At 41.0% G+C, this 18,923-nt stretch overlaps 1 protein-coding gene across 1 annotated transcript in view; it reads right to left on the reverse strand.

Moving 5' to 3' along the window:
* The window catches only part of HMGA2 (high mobility group AT-hook 2), a 128,914-nt gene that overhangs the window by 97,931 nt on the left and 12,060 nt on the right, over positions 1-18,923 (reverse strand). The gene's annotated exons all lie outside the window — the stretch shown is intronic.

The following is an 18,923-nucleotide window of genomic DNA, read 5'->3' on the forward strand; positions in this document are numbered from 1 at the left end:
ATAAACATTCTGTGGCTAATACCTGGATTTTTTTTCCCCTGGAAAATGACGCATTTGTCATAGTGATAAAATTAAGCTTCCCAATGGACTTCAGATCAAACTAATTAAAACCCCTCATGGCTCCTATCTGCTGTGCCATCAATCAGAGTAACTGCTGCTCATGCATCTTCACCATCAGATGCTCAGACTTGCAAACTCTCTCACCTTGACAGGTGACATGGGTGCAGCGAGTCACAGGAGTGGGCCGAGGCTGGCCAGCTGTGGGGTCCGGGTGGCAGCGAGGCATTAGCATTTGCCTGACGGGCCCTGTCTCTGAGCAAGGACCTTTCCCAGCAGCTCACTGATCACCGCAGCTTCTCTTCTCCATGGTTGGTGGCAGCCGTCTGAAGCAGCCAGGTGGCAAATCTGTCAGTCAGTTGTAGCTGACAGGGGAGATCAGAGTGGAGAAGGGAAGTTGTAGCTCTGCACAGCCAGCATGGGATGTGCAGCCCATGCAGGTGGGAGCACTTCCACCCTAGGGGCCTTGAGTGCTGAAGCCAACCGAGATCCCAGAGCCAACCATGCCTTGATTGCAACCCAGATGGTTCCTGGATCACCAAGCTTCGTGTCTAACCATGCCAATTCCCACTCCCCTGAAGCAATGACTAGCTTCCCCTTCCTTCCGTAACAGCCATAGATGTATAGCCTACCTCTGCATGGACACGGGAAACCTGAACAGCAAGTGCAGTAGAGGAACAAGAATAGCACAAGGTATCTAATACCTTTATGGCTGGTCCTGTTACAGGGCACAGATCCTTGCTGTCTGTTTCTCCCACCTTCCCAAGCCACAGGAAAAAGTACAGGGTGCTTGGATAGATTTTGGTTCCCCCAGCTCTGCTCTTCCAGGTGACACAGAAGTAACACAGATTAAATCGCCTTTCACCTTTGTTTCAAGATCTAAGACAAAGAGCAGCAGATTCTTTGTACGAGGGGTAAAAATTCACTTAGTAATAGGGAAAAATCTCTTCCTCTTAGAGGCAAAGAGCACACGCAGTGCTGGGATGCCACCTGGCTCCCACCAAGACTTGTCAGAACTAGGGTGCTCTGTCCTCCTCCCTTCACTTACTGCTCAGTGTGATGGGCAGCTAAAATAAAGCTGCGGCAACTCTACTATTTTTTCCAGGCTTGATCCACCACAAAAGAAAACCTGTAAGTAGTCAGGACTCAAATGCTTGTCATTTCACTACTGTAAATCAGAAAGAACACAAGGAAAGCTGGTCAGATCCGCAACAAATTACTCTATCCAGCTGCTTGGCAAAAGGAGCTGCCCTAGCATGCTCTGGCTATTCTCAAATTCTTTTTCTCCTTCCCCTCACAGGTAAAACAGAGCAAAAGAGAGACTGACAGCAAAGCTGACAGGCTTATGTCAGGCCTATGTTTGATGGGGAGGAACCCAGCAAACAGCTGTTCTCCTTTCATGCACCAGAAGGGCGTTACGTTGGCCAAGTCTAATATTTCACTAAATACTTCCATAAAAACCTGATAGAAGATCCTTAAACCTAATGCATCCCCATGGCTCAATTAAGAATTTGTGCATAAATTGGGCCCTTCTCAACTTACTCACCTGGACAACATTCCCAGTCATTAAAAGATTTAAGATACAATGGGCTCAAATATGTTGACAGGTACAGCATAAAAACACCAAAAATTTGGTTTGGAAGGTGTCTAGAGCTTACCTAGTCCAACCTCCTGCTCAAAGCTGGGCTAACTTCTAAATTGAAAGTTAGATCAGGTTGGTCTGGGCTTTCTTGGCTAGACTTTTGGAAATCTTCAAGGAGGGAGATTCCCCAGCCTCTCTGCAGAGCGTGTCCCATGCTCATCCTCTTCCTCTTCCACTGTGGAAATTTTTTCCTTGCTCCATGAGAACTTCCCTTGCCAAAACTTGTGGCCATTGCCCCTTGTCCCCTTACAACATTACATAATTGGGAAAATGCCACAGACTCGGTAGACCTGTGCAAGTTGGGGAGAACCGAGTTCTGTTTCTGTTAGGAATTTGGCTGGTGCACAAATGACACTCTCCATTCATTTGCATCCTCAAAAGCCTTTACTCCCCGTGGCCTAACTTTGTACATAACCTGTGCCTTCCAGCAGGCTTAGTATAGGGAATGCTGATTCAGAATAAGGGTGAACAACTTGCATATAGGTACAGCATGTAACTGTTTATCCCATCTTTCCATGTGTCTTAAAAATAATTATTTTTCAAGGTTTTGACAAGCATGGTGTATTGATGTTCTATTTATACTGTGGATCATTAATTTTAAGAGGTTACAAGCACTCTGCATATAGAGTTGGAGAGACAATTCTTTCGTAAAGAATTAAAAATTACAATACTATTTATCTTTGGAAAATACGTGCTAAAATGTTCTTTAAGAGATATTTGCAACATCTCATTGAAATGAACACTTTAGCTACACAAGCAACAACAGATCTGAAGTAAGGAGACGCCTTGCACTTGGTAGTCATGCAGTGCTCATGACTGCTTTGTGACCTCCTCAATTGAAGATTGCTTTTACTTTCATTAAATATATATATATATTATATCCCCAGTAAAAACAACCCAAAAGACATCAAACATCAGAAAAAACACATTGAAATAACATTAAGGATCTAATATAAACCCACAAAAGCCAGGAAATTCAGAGATAAAGAAAGACTTTCAGACGAGGGAAAACTTTCCAATATATTAAACTGGAGCATAAATTCACTTCCTCTTCACATGTTTGGCATCAAGTCATTCCAGACGCAGGGGGTAAGTTCCTCCCTGGGGTAACTCCTGTGCCTTCAGCAGTACTGCACCAAGAATCAATTTGGCCCTACAGAACTAGGTCTTAATACTTTCTCTATTTCTGATAATTATCAAAGACATTTGAGTTTAAACAGCAACTTTCGCTCTTACAGCTCATTTTCCCATCATTCAGAGACTGCTATAAAACTGAATTTGTAAGATCGCTATAGTTTCCATGATTACAGACTATGAAGTCAATCGTGAGGTTATGACTTCATTGACAGACTGACCAGAAGGAGAACCTCTGTGCAAAGGAGAAAATCCACACTCGAATACAAATATATCTGAGATTAGCAAAGACAACACTGCACCTCACCGGGTATGGACATTTCCATCTGCATAAATAATATTCTCTACTTTTCACTTGAGCCAAGTATGAAAATGCCCCTTAAAAATGCCTGTTTCATTCATAAGTCATTCATGGTGCTGATGTGCTGCCACCCAAACTCAGCCTTGGTGCTAGTGCTACGTGGGCCAAGCTTGATGTCAGCAGCAGTTTAAATCGTACACTGTGGGTCCAATTCTTTGCTGCACTCTCTGGAAGTGCAAAATCAAATGTACAGCTTAAGACAGGATATGAAGGGAATGAAGTGATTTTGAACTGCCTTCAAACTTCCCATGATTCTGCCCTCGTTCTCAAGCTGACATGGCTTTTGGCTCTGGGGTCTGGCTATTCCCTCCCCAATAGAGCAAGATAACCATAATGAACTAGTTACTAGAAGATCCCCAGGTATCTGGCTGAGCAATAGGATCCAAAAAAGGAATGTGATGGGGAAAACTGGAAGAAGGGAAGACAGGATGCAACCTCCTGAACTGACTTTCCACAGCTAACCCAGGTACATAACTACCCCGAGCCTTGAGATACAGAGCAGAACTGCTGTAAAAAAAGAGCTTTCCACATCAGTTTTGTTTCTGAAAGAGGAAAGATTACCCTTCCTTTCAATTTTGTAGACTGCAAGAGGCAGAGGGGCTATGACTGACCCCACAGAGTCATGTAAAGTCAGAGATGGATAATTTAGGCACTCTCTCACCCTGCACTGAAAACTCTTTCATATCAGCGCATGGGACACAACTGAGCTGACAGCTGGTGACGTCAGATTCAACCCAAGAACCCAGGAGTGATAATTCCTCATTGCTCCAAGTCATACAGAGACTTGGGCTCTATGTTCATTCTTTTTGACCGTCTTCTACTCCTCGCTGTAAGACCTTCTCAAAGGTTACCTGAAATTTCTCATATTTAGTCTTGGACAAGATATTTATTTTGTTGGATGGCTTCCAAATAAATCCAGTCAGATATTTTTTAATTAAATAAATGCCCTTTTCAATTTTTCAGCTGCCTTATCATGCTCAAATTACTCAAAATGAGAACTTTTTCAAAGCTTCTATCCATGACATTTATGTAGCCCTGAATGAGGAGAGTGGGCAAGCTAAGTATTCAAATGTTGACGTGGAGAAGACAAACAAACTGAGAATGGATGCAGCTACGGTTCACCCCTGCCTCTATACTTGTGCAAAGTGTCTGGAATGTTCACATTGCTAAAGTGCAAAGGAAGGACAGAATCCCTTCCCTGGCTTTTTATTATAAGACCACTAAAAGCTTTTATGAAAACTAACAAGTCAATAAAAAATGAGAAAGCTACGTAAATCAATGGAGTTCTGCCTCCCAGTTATTACACACACAAGATTATGGCTTCTGGGGGTGTAAAGAAGGGTGTACAGAGTGTTGCAATGTACAAAGCCTGCGCTGGGACATTATTTAATTAACTATCTGAAATTTTCATTATGCAAAGCAAACCACAGTGATTTATAATTATGCAAAAATATCATGATGGCTCTAACTTCTCCCTTAAATAGTTTTCTTAGTGATTTGGAAGGATAGGATTAATAATTTCTTTCTTGGAAACCAATGGCATCTGGTTTGCCTGCAGAAGCTCTGAGACCTACTTCCTGAAACGAGCAATGAAAGAGATGAAGTAGTTCTGCTTGGAGCAAAATTATTAAGTATATAACTCTGAAACATTTTTGTGTGCATGTGTGAACTTCAACTATAACATAATTTCTCTTTGTTGCTCTCCCTACAACGAAGAGAAATCCTGTGTAAAGGATATTGCCTTTACCTAAAGAATTTTGATCTAGTTTAAACAAAAAGTATGATGCACAAAGCTTGTCATTGCAGATACACTACAGATTAAAGGGCAAATTCTTTCCCTTACTCAAAACCATAACCAGTGGCTTTTTGTTAGCATAACTAAGAAAGAGTTTCCAATTTATGTATCACCATTTACAAGTATTTGGAGAGAAAATCCTAACTCCAACCAAGTCAGTTGGAGTCTCGTTACTGAATTCTCTTCAATGGAGCCAATACGTTACACAGACTTGCCTTAAAAAGAATTTGTTTCAGTGAGTACTTGGTATGTACCTACCTATGATCACAGCTGAGCATATCCTTAATCAAAGTTACACATGCAAAAGAAGCAAGATCATTCAGGCATTTTCAAGACCACGTCTTTGTGTATCTTAGGAAAATTTGCTGAAGTTTAAAGTGCAGAAGTGTCCATATTCCAGTTTTCAAATAGTCCAACTGAAGTGATTAAACAAGAAAAACCATACATCTTTTTAAGAAGCAATACTGTTTATATGGCACACAAGTTGCTTTGTAATAAAAAAAGTATCAATAAAAGTCTGCTATCTGCATCTCTGTACAAGTCTAGCTCACCTGTTACTCATCCAGTGATTGTTCAGAACTTCTTGATGTAAATAATAAATTCATCATATTCACAGATAGATTCAAATACTATTCTTGCTGTGATAGTCACTGTAAAGTTCTGTTGACTTGGTGCCTAACCAGAACATTGATACATCTTCCTCAAAGGACCTGAGCTTTGTGCAAACATGTCTATTTGCACAATTTATAGAGCTTATAACCAACCATTACACACAGTTATACACCACATCAGTGGCAGATGGAGAAGGGCTGAAATCCAGACAACTAATTTCATTAGGAGTGTGGCCACTGACTTCAACAAGCTAAGATTTTATCACGCATCTCCTAGCTGCATATTCAGTCTACTTGTCCAGAGGCACTATGTGTCACTGACCAACCATTTGTCCATCTACCTATCTCAATCAGACTTGCATATAAAGCTTGATAAAACAATTGTTGCATGCTTGAATGGTCATCTCTGACTTGAATGGGAAGTCTGCAAAAGAAGCACCTTAAAAACTGCATACACCTCTGCCTCCTCCACATAGTTAATGCATGTTAATGAATGCAAGAGTGCGTGCCATGGCAGAGATAGCCTTGTCTCTTAATTTTTAATACTGTGATCCAAGTAATGTATATACTTTGTCAATGTGTTGTGTGGTCCTTTTTCAAGACCCAGACAGACAGTTGTCTGTGGAAGGAGAGTCCCCAAGCAGATTTCTCAAGGCATTTAGCATCATTAACAGGAAACAATGCAGGAGGAGCAGCCAGAGCATGAATGGGTTCTGTGTGAATACTAAGGAAACCCGAAGAACATGTTAACACAATGCAACTTTGATAAGATCATAATAGTGAATCTCACATATGTGTTTGTATTACATCTTGTAAAAGGCCCCCATTACTGTCTATTAGGATAATTGATAAAACAGTCGAAATGGATTAGGATAATATATTGGGTAAAGTCATGATTTCTGCTGTATACAGGAACTACCAGTCTGACTGGTTTTTAAGCTCCTAGCAGTTACTCTGAACAGACAAGATGTAAAAACCCTAAATCTTGACAATGCACTGATAATCTTAAAGGCTCCAACACAGAGACTGTCACTACTGGTAAATCACTTTTAATCAAAGCAAACCAACCTCTGCAGACCACACTCCATTCTCATTGACACTGATACAGATACACAATTAATACATTACTTCAAATGTAATTTATCAGTACTATTATTTAAATCATCGTAAGTAGCACGGAATTCTGACCCTGCAGTTCCACAGTTCAACAGTTCTCTGGATTGACAGACTAGAATAAAACAAACTGGTTAAAAATAACCCACAAGGTTATTTTTAAATAAAAGAAACTTTTAAAATTTAAATGAAAAAGCATAATAAAGACATATATTACTCATTACTAGCCTCCTAAAACTGCTATGGAAATAGCACACACACAGATACATAACTGAACTGCCAAAAAAACTCTGTAACTCTACAATACTTGCAATAATAACAGGCAACATCATTTGAACTGGTAAGAGAAAATTAAAATCAGGTGCAAATAGATTACAGCAAGCTGTTGCCTGCAAAATTCTTGCAGCCATGCTACAAAACACGCAAATGTCTTATGTGCGTGGAGATTTCTCTAGAGTGGGATTCAACCCATCTACTCTCCCCAACCGTCTAACTCTGTAAATTCCTCAGTTGCCTAGTATTTTCCTACTTAACCTTAAAGCCCTATGCAGACTGAAGTTTAATTAGCTGAACACACTCAAAATTGTTAGTCTAAGGTAGCAAGCCTTACCTCCCAACTAACACTTCATTGCATTTCAAGTTTCAACTGACAGCCACCCAAAATCCAGCTCCACCCTTTGGAGAAACCTTCAGAGCTACATAAGGTCAGGGCAGAGCACAGCTCCATTCATAGTGCTCACACCCAACCTGTACATTAGTGTCTCCGAGTGAGAGTGCTCACAGGCTGTCTGCCCATTCACAATGGGCATTCATGAATGTGTGATGAAGATTTAAACCCACATCTCCTATGCAAGTGTCCTTATCACCAGCTCCTATAGTTTTCTGGATGAGAAGCATTCTCTAGCCCTTCTCTTGAAGCTGAAATGCCACACAGAAAAAGGCTCCAGAAGGAAAACAAGGAAGAAAAGGGTATCTTTTGAGTATCAGTGAAGGCCCATTCTCAAATTGAGACTGATGTGGAATTCCAGGCTATGTTCTCCGATGTCTGCATTTTAGATCAGACAAAAACCAGCTCTAGGGATGTCACCTTAGATCTTTAAATCGATGCCTAAAGCACCAGGACAGGCTTCCTCTTGTTTTCTTCTTCTCCCACGTAGCCCCACTACTTTTAAATGCATTGCTGAATAGCAGCCCTGCGTCTAAAGAGTTGTCACCCAGAACCAGCTCATGGCACATCACTTCTCTTGTCACACAGGTTCAGCCCTGGCTGAGCAGTACCTAGGGTCTCTCAGTGCTTCAGTTATTAGGCTGCTATACTAAAGATGCACTTACAGTTCTCCTCCACAAAATGTCCATCCTTATGAGATGGTTAAGCAAACCGGTCCTGAGTAGCATGAGGGGAAGCACCACATTTCTGGTTCCCCATACTCAGGGTGGAAGGGTAGACATGTTAATTCAGTGTAAGCTCAGTGGATCACCTTGCAGAGAGCAAGGAGGCACATAAGCCACATGAATGGATCCCTCTCTCAGCCCTTCCAAGGCACCTGTTTCACAGCACTGACTGTATAAAGACTAAGTAAGAATGGGTTTTGTCAGGTAGATTATAACATCTGTTCCCTTCCATGACTGGCTGCTAAAATCCTAGTGAAGCAGCATGTAGCTTGGGTGGAATGGATTTCCCACAGTGTGAGGCTACAAAAGGGATGAAACCCAGAGATGCCTGCGTTCAGAAAGCAAACCCACCTTCTTTTCCTGTCTGTCAGCTCAGGGTGGCAAGCAGCTGCCCTTGCACAGCAGAAAGATTTCCTTCTTAGAAAGAAATCACTACAACATCAAAACGACAGAGAAGCAGCCTCCCTGCTTTGCTGTATTGCAAAGAAGGAAATCATACGCCATCGACAGCCTCCAGTAACAGCTAGGCTGGTAAGTATTTTCTGTGCAATCAGAATCATTCTGAACAGGGAGTAACAAAAGATTGCAAACAAACAGTGAGCTATGAGCATTATCAGCTTCAACACCATGATTACATGTTCCTCAACATAACAGATTTCTCATTCAGTCTGTCATCTTCCCAGGCCTTGGTGTTTCCCGTTTCAGGGTTCCCACAAAAACTGAAAATAACTGGATTCTCTCAGACCTGAAAAGATCTCTTCCTCCTTTGGCAGCAGGGTCACTAGCGCATCTTTAAACCACTAAACTGCGTATTCCAATCTGACTATTTAAATAGTACAGCCTGTGAAGCCACGACTTTCAAATTTCAGGTTCTTGTCCTCTATTTTTATTTTGGTTTTCATTTGCAGTGTGATGAATATCTCAGATAGGGATAGAAAAACAAATGCACTTGTAAACGCCATCAAAAACTATGCTTCCTTTGTATTTTACGTTGGTACCTAGCACAAAATAAATTCAAGACAGCAGAGCAAGAATGCATCATGCTAACCAGATCACATATAAAGTGCATTACTGTTGATACAAAAAGTATATTTTTCCTGGCTTGGAGTTGTGTGCTACAGAATTAGAAGCCACCTCCTGGTGAGGATATTTTGCAGCTCTTTACTGAAAGAAGCCCACTTTCTTGTTGAAAATCTAGCCTCCTACCTAAAATGTAATACTGAACTGCAATTTGAAGTGAGGCTTAGTCCCAGGATTAAGGAAGAGGAAATAACAATACTTGCACTTAAAGCATGTAATGACTTTCATTCAAACACCTGAAAGCACTCTCCAAATATTAATTATCACAGTACTAGCCTACCCCCAACCCTTCCAGGAGCGGATCAAGCCTGCATTCCTTCGGCATCCACATCATCTGATTGGGTCTGTAATAAATGCAGAACGAAGCCAAAAGTATTACCCTCTAATTATTATTGTAACTCTTAATTGAGAGGAGTAAACTCACCCACACAGGGACTGACTGTCATTTATAAAATGGCCCCTTCCTATCTCTGGAAGAGAAAAAATGTGATAGTTTCTTGTAAAGCTACTGCATTATTGGGGCTTGCAGTATAATTAAATTACATTAAATAAGCTGCACAATTACTTGGAAATTATAAGAAAACCTAGAAGTCTTGACTCTGAATCTTCTGTCCTGAATCACACTTTAACACATGGGTTTTCATTACCTCTGCACCACTACCTTTCAAGAGGACAGGGAATGGAAATACCATCTCTGGATGAGGTGGCCTGGAATGGTCCTGTCCTGCAACTATGGCTCTGATCCTGAAAAGCGACATAACCACATTCAAAACATTCAAGGCACTAGGCACCTTGGTTTCGTGACTACATTTGTCATTTATTGGATCACTATTGGACTTCTATATGTAATTAAGGCACAAAGATGATAAAATACCATCAACATGCATCAAATATCTTTCAGGCTTGTATTTGGGTTTCGTTCAAAACCCTTCTGGTCCCAAATCTCTCCACTCTATCCTGTATATAGGATCATAGAATCGTTTAGGTTGGAAAAGAGCTTTAAGATCGAGTCCAACCGTTAACCTAGCCCTGCCAAGTACACCACTAAACCATGTCCCTAAGTGCCACATCTACGTGTCCTTCAAATACCTCCAGGGAGAATATATAGACCTTTTTAATATCTTAGTCCTACCCCTCACTGCCCACCAGCTAGACATACACTAGAGATACTGAGATATTCACATCTGAGTTTACAGGAACAGGTAAAAACCATATATTGGTTTAAGAGACAGAATTAAAAGTGCATTTCCCTTCCTCATCCAACCTGTTCGCAAGCATGCTTTACTGGAGGAGGATGGCCTTGAGCTGAAGGCACAGGGCTGGCTGCCAGGAAATCCGAGTTCTATTCCTGGCTCTTCTACAGATTTCCTTGGGCAAGGCAATTAACCTTGTGGAGTACATTTTCAATGGAGGTGAGGCCCAGCTTCTCTTTCTGCATTCATAACATTTACAACGGTGAAAAGAAATTGTAGGAGCAAGAATGACTGTCTGTACTTTTCACTACCTGATATGTTTTCTCTGTCAGGTAGTTGGTTGCACAGTTGCTGATAACTGTGCTAGCCACGAAATCAAGAATTCAAACACCACAGGTGTTAAAATGCCTCCCTGATGCTGCCACAACCAGTCTCAGTGCTCAGTCTCCTCATATGTAAAATGGGCAAAGAGGCTTATAAAATCAAATTACACAGCCACATAGAAAGCTAATTTTTCAAGTTCTTGAACACCCATTATCTGAGATCATAAAAAGGAAACATCTCAGAATTTCAGTCAACCTTTCACTACAGATGCTATATTTTAACTGTCTGCATTTTTTGCCTGTTAAAATTTCCTCTTTGGACCTCAAACAGAATAAAAGATTTTCCTTTAAGGATTCTGAAATGACAGCTGAAGTCAAAATATTTTTTAGCTAAACTGGATACCTTTTAATACCCCTTACCAGAAGTGGAAGTGAATTAGAGAATGGGTGAATTATCTTTTTGGTAATATAAATGTATTTTAGAAAAGAAGTATCATGTCTGCATTTTCTGTTGTGGTCTACAGGAAGACCTGCACTTCAAATAAATGGTGCCACATCTACTTATATCAACAAGGAACAGGACTCTCAGATTACAAGGGAGAACACTATTTGCTTAGACAATTTTCTAGAAAAATGAAGACACATACCTCTCTGTACACAGGTGAGACGGAACATATTTTTAGTGAATTTTTATGCATTTGGTACAAGACCACAAGATGGTTTTTTCCCTTCCCAGACTATTGAATAGAAAAAAAAGACAAAAACTGACAAAAAAAGAGCATTAAATATCTGTTAGTCACAGGAGAAAGGTTCAACAATCACCGCTTTTGTCAAAATTTTCAGATTTTGAGAGATGATTCCTTTTACAGATCATCTGAACTGGGAAGTAAATGTATAGGTATAAAGCTTTTAAGGCTTTCAATTCAAGTCCTTCATCCACTTCTTAAGTTTAGGAATTTTGAAGGAAAGAGGTCAATAGTCTGGTTTTCATAATTATAAAAGCCCCTTCAAGCTCTTTAGACAACTGAAATGATGACCCCCTCCCAGGTGACAGTCTTGGCCACATAGATGTAAAACATGTTCATGAAAGAAGGTATTTTATATTACCATGCTACAAAATAATATCTATGACCTTCACAAAGAACATAAGGTAGTTTGGAAGATTAAAATAACAACAACATGTGCAAATTTTCATTATGTGCTTCACACAAAGCAGTAACACCACAGATACTGCAGTCAAAAGTTGGAAAGACGTAAAGTAACTGAAACGACATTATTCTTCCAAGTACGAGAAACTGAATTTTTGTAATTACATAAATAGCAACTTCCTTTTTCATTCATCATCCAATACATGTGATTTAAGTTTTACCTCAATTATGGTTTGCTCCAAATGGGCCATGAAGTAATTCATTCAAACAAATACAAGTTCTCATAACAATGGAATCTCTAGCCTGTCTTAGGGATGCACTGGTAAGCACCACGGCATCAAAGGGGGAGATCTCTCACACATAGTTTTTGCTATCTAAACGTCAGATATGTGTCTTATTTTATCATCTAGGTTGTCTTTCCCAATGTCAAAAGACTGCTATCTCCAGATGAGAATTCACCACGCCTATAACAAAGCCTTTTTTAGGGCAGGATGGACCATGATCTCAGAACATCCTTCTCTCTCCACCACCTCGTGAAGAAGGCTGCGTGACTTTAAGCACCTCCTAGACTATGACTTCATATGAGACAAAAATGACTGCGCTGAATGAGAAATAAGCAAAATTAGTTAAACGGCTTCACATCACAAAGCATGGCACTGCCAGACCGAAACTTCTACTTAGACAATGGTTTGCAAAGACTCATTATGGGCAAGAAATAGCCTCCAAAACATTGATGGCTCTTCTGAGGCAACAGGGTTCTCTTGATATGTATTTCTTCAAAATTCAAACCTCATTTTCAAAATCTTACAAATGAATGAGCATTAAAAGTCCTTGCCCTGACACAGGCCTTTTGGAACTGCTGGCATAGAAATATCTCGCAGATTCCATGTTTAAGGTTTGATATCTCAGCTATGTCAAAACTGCAGTGGGAAATAATCTGAAGAAAAAGTTATTAGAAAAAAGCACTTTTGTAATGATTTTTTTAAACATGGTTTGGCACCACTTAAAGTGATTTTCACTATAAAATGAAACTGCTCTCATTAAAAAGGGGAAAACCTGAGCTTCAAAAGTACTATAATGTCTAGCTAATCATGATTGGATCAGATAAAGCTCCTGCTTAAGGAAATTAAGTTCATTTCTGATTATCTTTTATCTTCTACCAACCTGAAATGTGCTATCTAGACTATCAAACAGAAAAAAAAATTCTTGAAAGAGAGACAAGTTTTCTGAACAAGTCACAGTTGTTACTTGGGCATCAGTGACAAGATGTGCAAGCAGATGCTTCACATGCACCCTGCACTTGAAAAGTCACTGATTCTCTTCTGCTGTTAGTCATGCAGCTTCCAGAACTTCATCTTTCCATCCTTTAAAACAGCTTCATAGCATGGCATCAGCTATCTCTCCCACCAAAGTCCTGCTCAAAGCTGTAAAAAGCTCTGGATTGTTCTTTGGGTTTTTTAAGCAATTCTGCCATGCCATACAGTGAATCTGTGGCTCAGGTTAAACAATGTGGAGGTGAAATCAGACAATGCCAAAAAATTCTATCTAAAGACGTAACAAAACCAATGGAAATAAAAAACAAATACCCTCTTAAGCATCAACTTCAGAAGTGGGTTTCAGGTTTCTCCATTAAACTGATGTCTGAGAGCACTAGAAGTCTATGAAATGGAAGTCTATGAAACAAGTCTGTGGGACCAGATGGGTTACACCCAAGGGTGCTGAAAGAGTTGGCAGATGTGCTCGCCAAGCTGCTTTCCATGATTTACCTGAAGTCATGGCTAACTGGGGAGGTCCCATTGGACTGGCGGGTGGCAAATGTGACGCCCACCTACAAGAAAGGCAGAAAGGAGGATCCAGGAAACTATAGACCTGTCAGTCTGACCTCGGTGCCAGGGAAGGTCATGGAGCAGGTCATCTCGAGTGCCATTAAAAGTCATATAATGGACAACCAGGGGAACAGGCCCAGTCAGCATGGGTTTATGAAAGGCAGGTCCTGCCTGACAAACCTGATCTCCTTCTATGACAAAATGACCCGACTATTGGACGACGGAAAAGCTGTGGATATTATCTACCTGGATTTTTGAAAAGCATTTGACACAGTTCCCCACAGAATTCTCATAGAAAAACTGGCTGCCCATGGCCTGGATGAGCGAACGGTCTGCTGGATCAAGCACTGGCCGGATGGACGGTCCCAGAGAGTGGTGGTCAATGGAGCTAAATCCAGTTGGCGGCCGGTCACAAGTGGTGTTCCTCAGGGCTCGGTGTTGGGACCATTTCTGTTCAACATCTTTATTGATGATCTTGATAAGGACATAGAGTGTATCATCAGTAAGTTCGCAGATGACACCAAGTTAAGTGGGAGCGTCAATCTGCATGAAGATAGGGAGGCTCTACAGAGACTTGGATAGATTGGATTGGTGGGTCAATGTTAAGGGGATGAGCTTCAACAAGGCCAAGTGCCAGGTCCTGCACTTGGGCCACAACAACCCCATGCATGGCTACAGGCTTGGGGAGGTGTGGCTGGAGAGCTGTTTGGAAGAGAAGGATCTGGGGGTTCTGTCCTGGTTTAGCTAGGATAGGGTTAAGTTTCCCCAGCAGTGGAGGGGAAGCTCTAGCCGGGTTATTCAATACCATGCTGACGTCACCTCTGGGTGCCGAAGTGCGGGAGCAAGGGAGAATCGAATCGGTGAACACGTGTGTTATGCCATCTCTCTGCTCTCACTGCTGTATGGGTACATATCTTGCTCTGTTCATTGTTATTACTGTTATTGTTATTGTTGTTGTTTGTTTTGTTGCTGTTGCTCTGTTGTATTAAACCTCTCCTTATCTCAGCCCCAGGGCTTTGTATTTCACTCCCTTTGTGGGGGAGGGGCAGCGGCCACGTGGTCTCAGACCCCGGCAGGGACTAAACCACCACAGGTTCTAATTGACAAGCAGCTGAACATGAGCCAGCAGTGTGCCCAGGTGGCCAAGAAAGCCAACGGCATCCTGGCTTGTATTAGAAATAGTGTGACCAGCAAAAGTAGGGAGGTGATAGTCCCCCTGTACTCTGCACTGGTGAGGCCACACCTGGAGTATTGTGTCCAGTTTTGGGCACCTCAATACGAGAGGGATATCGAGGTGCTGGAGTGAGTGCAGAGGAGGGCAACAAAGCTGGTGAAGGGCCTGGAGAACAAATCCTATGAGGAGCGATTGAAGGAGCTGGGACTGTTTAGCTTGAGGAAGAGAAGGCTGAGGGGAGACCTCATCACTCTCTACACCTACCTGAAAGGACATTGTAGAGAGGTTGGTGCTGGTCTCTTCTCACAAGTAATTAGTGACAGAACAAGAGGGAATGGCTTTAAACTGCAACAGGGGAGGTTTAGACTGGACATTAGGAAAAATTTTTTCACAGAAAGAGTGGTCAGACAGTGGAATAGGCTGCCCAGGGAGGTGGTGGAGTCACCATCCCTGGATGCATTTAAGGGTCGTTTAGATGAGATGCTGGGGGATATGGTGTAGGGGAGAACTTTGTAGAGTAGGGCTGATGGTTGGACTCAATGATCCCAAGGGTCTTTTCCAACCTGAATGATTCTATGATTCTATGAAATTTCCTGGGGGTTTCAATACAGTTCTTTGGAACAAACAGCAGAATAATTGATTATTCAGTTTCCTGCTCTACTCATAACCTTTCAAGTACCCTCCCTTCAGTCAACTTCTAGACATGCACAAATTAAAAAACTTTGCCTGTGAGCTCGTTACAAAGGGTTATGTGAAGCCATCAGCAAATCTGTTGCTGACTTCATGAGCAGCAGCATAAGGTGTCCCAGTGGCAAAAACCTGGCACTGATGAAGTCAATGACAAACCTTCCACTGAATTCTGGGAATGTGAATCTCCATGGCTATGAATTTGACTTTATGCCTATGCTACATAAAATAATCCTGCTAATAAATCCCAGGGTGCTTCGTCTGCCATTTTTAAGAATCAAAGGCTATGCCTACAATACACAGACAACATGGACCAGCAGGAGAAAAAAGGGTGGTGCTGAGAATCTAAGGTCCACACCATGCACCTTTCAAGAGGTTTTTATTTCACTCTGGCCTAGTCCTATGGCTTGAATGCCTACCAGACTGCACTTCCGTAGCACATCTTCAAATTTTGTTTCATTTGAAAGGAATCCAGCCCATGAGCTCTGGGCCTGCTCGGGGACAATTAGGAGATGTATTTCCAAAGCACACTCCTGATTTGACCTGACACACTAATGTGGATGCATCCAAAGAGCTTAGAACATGTTCCTGCATTAAAATGTCTAAAATTAAGGAGTTCCAAGGTCATGAAGAGGTTTACTTCTCTCTTAGTTAATAGGACACACAGCCTTCAATGCACTTCACACACGTGCAGCAACCTACAGTGAAGATGAGTTTTACAGCAGCAGGCACTGTGTTTCTGATTCCAAATATGTTCATTTCCCACTTTCTTGACCTTGTTATCTTCAGGATTTTTATTCAGTTAGCTCTCCGCATTTAGAAAACTTTTTTATGTAGCTGAATATTTTATTTTCAGAAGAGTTTGTCAATCTTTACTGTCTGTTCTACTGACAAAGGTCTTCTTTTCCTTGACAACTCTGCAAAGTACACATTATTGCATTAAAAAGATCACTGGATGTCTCATATGCTTCTGATAAACTGGGCTCCCTGCCCTCTTCACTTGGGCTCTCCCTCCCCCTTCCCAGTTTTATACTAGTCAAAAAGATTTACTTCTCTTCTAAAAAATAATATATAAATAAATACATTGTGAGTCACAAACATTAAATACTTAATTTGAACCGGCAGAAAGACCAGCTACCGGAATTCTACAGTGGTCTGTTAGCTCGTATGTCTCTGCATGTGCATATTGAAGGAAACAGCAGAAATAATACTTTACAATTTGATGAACAACATATGACACAGAACCTCTAGACTCGCAAAAAAGGGTTACCAACTTAGGAAAATACCTGCCATATAGAATACTGCCCTCTCCAAGAAAAAAAGCCCTACACACTCCTTAATTTCACTGATAGAGAACCGTCATCATTAAGGCTTGATATATAAATAAGGACATAATTAAAGTTTGGGTGATAAAAAGGGACATTTTCTGAGGACATTGGATGTCAAAACAGAAAGGATGATACTGTGCCATCTGCTTTTAGGCAGAATCCTCCCTTAATTTCAAATACAAGCTTTGCTTATAGTTGGCACCATAATGGCTTATAATAATTTAACCACATCTCTTTCTGGAGCAAAATATAACATCACTCTCCATTTCATCATGCACAGAGGAAGAACCCATGAACCTAATTTAAACTGGAAAGAGAGAAGAAAGAGAGGGAAAAAAAGGCATATTTGATTCACACAGTCTATAGAATTATCTCAATGCAAGCTGCAGATAGAAGCGTTATCTCTGAAAATCACAAGAAGCAATCGTATCGTTGGAATAAGCAAATAAAAAGAACGTGCTTTCAACAGGCACAACAGCAAAGTAATACTAAGTTTGAAAATATGCCTTATTTTCAAGAAAATGAGTGAAAGTGTTGTATCGGTCTCACAATAAAGTAATGCATAGGCCCACTAGATAACCAGTAATTCACATTTCTGAAAATCATATTCTTTACTTGACAAACAGCCCATACTAAACTTAATGCTCCACTGATACTGCCTATTCTTTCTTTCCCATAAAGATAAAAAAAATAAAGGGAAACATTCTAGCCTAAAAGATGCCACAAGCCTTATATTTAGCCCTTTTCACTGAAAGCTCACCTTAGTTTCTGACTGTGAGTGCCTGGGAGAGAAAATTAACATTTCAGACTGCTGCATCTTCCCTTTTTGCCAAGCTCTTCAACCATCCCTATTCAGCTATCACACATTCCTAATTCAGTGGGGATGGCCCGCCTGTTATAAACTACTCTCAGAAACCAGCTATTTCTGCTGCTTCCCCTGGGATTGCACCCAAGGTGAGGATCAAGCAAGTAACACTGGGCATCCACATGTACAAGGTCCAAGCCAGATGGGAGGAAGCAGAGAGTAACCGATCCATTGTTTTACTGCACTTGGCATTTGCCTTCTGCAAGCTGCCTTTGAGAAGATCACTAGCACAGGTATGTTTGAATACGCCACCCTTTTCCTAATACCAATGAGCTTCCTCACGGACCCAAAATCTGCCTGACACAAAAACTACAGGCATAAACAATACGTCTATTGTGTAATAGTCTGTTTTCTCCAAAGAAATATCCTGGGGTACTTTATCACCGGACAATGCTACAGAACTAGTTCTTAAAGTGACTGTTAAAGCCATCTCTCCTATGTTTAGCTGCTGACACTCTGGAGAACCTCAGCTGTAGTTTTAAGTACCTTTTGGTATCATTTGAACTTTTGCAAGCATATACTTTTACAGCTGCGTTAACATCTATGCAAAAGAACTGAACAAAATGAAGGAATAAATTATGGGATTGCAGAGAGGAAAGAGAAAGCAAAGTAAAATACGGGCACAAAACTGAGATGGGGAGGGATGAATCTGAAAAAGAAGTTTAAAGAAAAATGTTGACCAGATAAAGGGAAAAGGAACTGGAAAAGGTAAATCATAAATGTTAACTTGTGATGGAGCACACGGCCACACCGTCGTATCTTCTAATATTCAATCATCTTTTCCAAGTGACATTCCCATCACTTATCTTTTGAAAGCCAGTGCATAAATGGAAGACCTGCAGTGGAGAGGTGCACAAGGCAGACTCTCATTAGCAGTAAACATCAGCAAGAAAAATGAGTTTCAAGTATCTGGCACTGAAATCTTTCCATGGCCAAAGAATCAAAACACATGTGTCTGATAGCCATGCATCAGACTAAACAGCCAGGGAAAGAGGAAACTTTTAATGAAACATATTACTAGTCACTACAATTATATGAGGCATGAAGATGGCCCAGAATGGAAAAACTACATTCCAAGTGGAAGTATCCTGCTGTTCATTTTTGCTCTTTCTCACTGAATTTAACGAAAATATGCTGTTTCCAGGCAATGTAGGACAAAGACGTTTTGGTTTTTAACCTGTATCTTGTGCACAC

The sequence above is a fragment of the Strix aluco genome, chromosome 5, assembly GCF_031877795.1.
Source record: "Strix aluco isolate bStrAlu1 chromosome 5, bStrAlu1.hap1, whole genome shotgun sequence".
Taxonomy (NCBI): Eukaryota; Metazoa; Chordata; class Aves; order Strigiformes; family Strigidae; genus Strix; species Strix aluco.